This window comes from Petaurus breviceps, unplaced genomic scaffold (assembly GCF_028583685.1).
Source record: "Petaurus breviceps papuanus isolate PSGF00001 unplaced genomic scaffold, PetGlider_PUasm1.0 154, whole genome shotgun sequence".
Classification (NCBI taxonomy): Eukaryota; Metazoa; Chordata; class Mammalia; order Diprotodontia; family Petauridae; genus Petaurus; species Petaurus breviceps.
In genome coordinates, this window is record NW_027185715.1 from 8,648,279 (window position 1) to 8,652,280 (window position 4,002).

Here is a 4,002-nt window from a genome sequence, read left to right on the forward strand (position 1 = left end):
TTCCCAGCCAAATAACTGAAAAAAGTTAAATGCCATACAAATGAAGGCAAGGTTGCTGCTCTGATACCCTTCAGTTGCACAGGACTTAGAGGAAGCTCTGAGTTCAAATTCTGTCACAGACACAACTAGTCATGTGACCCTGGACAAGTCATTTGAACTTTCTCTGACCCTGTTTACTTAGTTGGAAAATGAGAATAGTAGCATTGCCATCACAGGGTAGCTGTGAGGACCAAATGAGGTAACATACGTAGCTTTACAAACCTTAAATCTCTAACCTTTATGATTCATAAGCCAGTAGTGACCTTTTATGGTCTCAGGAAACTGCTCATTGGAGTATGGAAAAAGACAGGATCTTGGCAAAATTCCCACTTACAAAAGAGCCTCTGCCTGTTGGACTCCTGCCATGACTCTGACCAAATGGGACATTACTTTTCCATGGCAATCTACAGGTCATATCAGGTCATGAGCAGCAGTCGGTCCCAACTCCCTTCCCAACACACTGTTTTCCGTAATATTGATTGCTACTAGAAATCTGTTTCCCCTCTTACACCTTTGAAGGGTCTCTCCAAGCATTTTCTTAGCTTCCACCTAGCAAGATGCCCTCTCCTCTTTCACTTCATGTTTTCTTTCATTCAGTCATTCCAGCTGTCGCCTGTGCCTGGACTTCTCTCCCTCCTTATCTCCATCTCCCAGCTTCTCTGGCTTCCTTCACATCTTGGCAAAAAACCCTCCTTCTACAAGGAGCTTTCCCTGATCACTCCTTCTACAAGAAGCTTTCCCTGATCACTCCTACAAGGAGCTTTCCCTGACCCCCTCCTTCTACAAGGAGCTTTCTCTGATCCCCTCCTACAAGGAGCTTTCCCTGATCCCCTCCTTCTACAGGGAGCTTTCCCTGATCCCCTCCTCCTGCAGGGAGCTTTCCCTGATCACTCCTTCTACAAGGAGCTTTCCCTGATCACTCCTTCTACAAGAAGCTTTCCCTGATCACTCCTTCTACAAGAAGCTTTCCCTGATCCCTCCTTCTACAAGGAGCTTTCCCTGATCCCCTCCTTCTACAGGGAGCTTTCCCTGATCCCCTCCTTCTACAGGGAGCTTTCCCTGATCCCTCCTTCTACAGGGAGCTTTCCCTGATCCCCTCCTCCTGCAGGGAGCTTTCCCTGATCACTCCTTCTACAAGAAGCTTTCCCTGATCCCTCCTTCTACAAGAAGCTTTCCCTGATCCCTCCTTCTACAAGGAGCTTTCCCTGATCCCCTCCTCCTGCAGGGAGCTTTCCCTGATCACTCCTTCTACAAGAAACTTTCCCTGATCCCTCCTTCTGAAGGAGCTTTCCCTGATTCCCTCCTTCTGAAGGAGCTTTCTCTGCTCCCCTCCTCCTACAAGAAGCTTCCCCTGATCCCTCCTTCTAAAGGAGCTTTCTCTGATTCCCTCCTTCTGAAGGAGCTTTCTCTGCTCCCCTCCTTCTACAGGGAGCTTCCCCTGATCCCCTCCTCCTGCAGGGAGCTTCCCCTGATCCCTCCTTCTAAAGGAGCTTCCCCTGATCCCCTCCTCCTGCAGGGAGCTTCCCCTGATCCCTCATTGTGCACACATCTCCAGGCTTCCTGCCTTGTTTGTCTCGTTTGCATAGTTGCCTCCTGCTGTCTACCTTATTAGATTGTGAGCTTTTTGCAAGCAGAGAATGTCTTTTCCTTTTCTTTGTATCTCCAGTGTCCAGCATATAGTAGGTGCTTAATAAATGCTTATTGACTGACACTGGTTTCTATAGGGCAAAGAGGCTTTCACAGTAATGGTTCACATTTGTATGGGCAGCAGGAGGCAGGCAGCAGGATAGAAGACAGGACAAGCAGGGTCCAAATAAATGGACAGATAATTAAATTTTTTAAACCACCTACTATGTGCAAGGTAGTCTGGGGATGCAAAAACTGACAAGAGAAATCAGTTTTTTTCTCTCGAGAAGTTTATATGTACACAAATAACCACAGCAAAGCACAGATCTCAAGACAAAGGGCTCCAGGAAGATGTGAGGAGTGAGAGAATGCTTGCATCTGGGAGGACAAGTGAGACTTTTGTAGACAAAGAATTACCAGAGCTGAGCCATGAACAAATAGAAGGATTTCAATGAACAGAGACCAGGCAGGATGGGGGGACTGCACACCAGGGCAGGGAAGCAGGACACAACACCATGAGTTCAGGGGGCCATCTGGGCCAGAACCCAGATGAAATGGAAATGGAGTGACATGGAATGATGCTACAAAGGCACAAAGACCTTGTGCATAGTAGGGATTTCATAAATGTTTGTTGAATTGAAAGTTAGTTTGGAACTAGATTTTGGAACACCTTGAATGCTTGCTTAAGGAGTTTGTATTATCCTATAGGTAATAGGAAGCCATGGAAAGTTCTGAGGCAAGATGTGTCATAGCCATTTTGACAGCTGACTCAAGGATGGTTTGGAGAGGGGAGATATGGGAGGCAGGGAGATTAATTCACCAGGGTCCAGATGAGAGGACTAGGGACTCAGCCAAGATGGTGGTAGTGTGAGTGGAGAAGAGGGGACCTTGTGAGAGATATTGTAGAAGTAGAATGCAAAGACTGCGGACTGATTAGATATGGCTGAGTGGGTATGGAGGGGGAGGGAGTCAAAGATGAGTCCAGGGTTTTAAACCTAGGTAATTGGGAGAATATTTCCAACTGAAATCAGGAAATTAAGGGTTGAGTTTGAGTCTTGGACAGGTTGAGTTTGAGGTACAAAGAGGAAAACTCAGGTGATGTCCAGCAGGTAGATAGAGATGCTAGGGGGGTGGTATAATGTAATGCCAAGCAAAGGCAACTTCCCAAGGTTCAGAATACCAGCATAGGTGCTCTCCATTTTATTCAGTGACAAATTAAGAACAGAGAAGGTCAAAACATGACATCATTCCAAATACAGCATTTACTAAGGGTGATTAAATAATCTCCAAGTACTAACCCACCCCAGGACCTTACATTCATTCAATCAATTACAAAGTCCCTGTTCTAAATACTACTCCACCCCTAGGCTGTACCTTCATTTAGTCCATCACAAAGCCCCTCCTCAAATGGAGATTAGTTTCCAAACATAAGTAAAGTACATTCATTTGTTCAATCATAGAACACAAAAAGGTCAAAAGTTCCCCACCCCTGGATCACCATTGAATCTACCCCAGAGTTACATCAAGTTTAAGCACAGCACTTAATACCCAAATGGAGGTCTTTTCTTCATCTTGACATGAGGCAAGTTCTCAGCAATCTTTGTTCCTGGGGAGACAAGGCTCAGCAAGGCCACAAGATACATTGCCAGTCTCTTCATTAATTCATCTTCTGTCTGCAGAACAGTCCTAGAACCCCTGAAAACATTAGCAAAACCCTCTCCCAGGATTTCTGTAAACATACAACAAGAAAATCCTTCTTCAGGGTTTCTGAACCAACAGAAAGGTTCCCAGACCCCTGCAACAACAGCACTGTCCTTCACCAGTGGACAGTATTCACTCTCTGTCTGCAGGACAGTCTCAGGAGCTCTTAGCCAACAGCCAGGTTCCAGGACTTCTGCAACAGGACTGTCTTTCACCAGTGGACAAATCTGGCAAAACAACATCAAAACAGACAGACAAAGTACCAGCAAAACAGCCATGTCTCCTCAGTCCTTGGCAGCTCCGGGGGCAGGTCTCAAAAGTCCAGGGCAATTCAAAGTGGCCCTCAGCAATCCTCTCAGTCTCTCTCTGCCTCCACCAGGGTGCTGCTTCCAAAAAGTTCTTCTGCCTCTCTCTTGTCTCTCCAAATCTACGTCACCAGCTCTTCCCAGTTCAGGACTTTCTTTTCACTTCAACAAGTCCATCCCACAGGTGGGATTAACAAGCTCTGGGTTTTAACACAATCAAACCAAAAACCAAGCCAATACAGGGGAATCTTTATATTCCATTACTATCACAGGTGGTGGTGGGGGGGATGATTGAAATTAGGGATAGATTTGGGGAAAGAATCTGCATTGA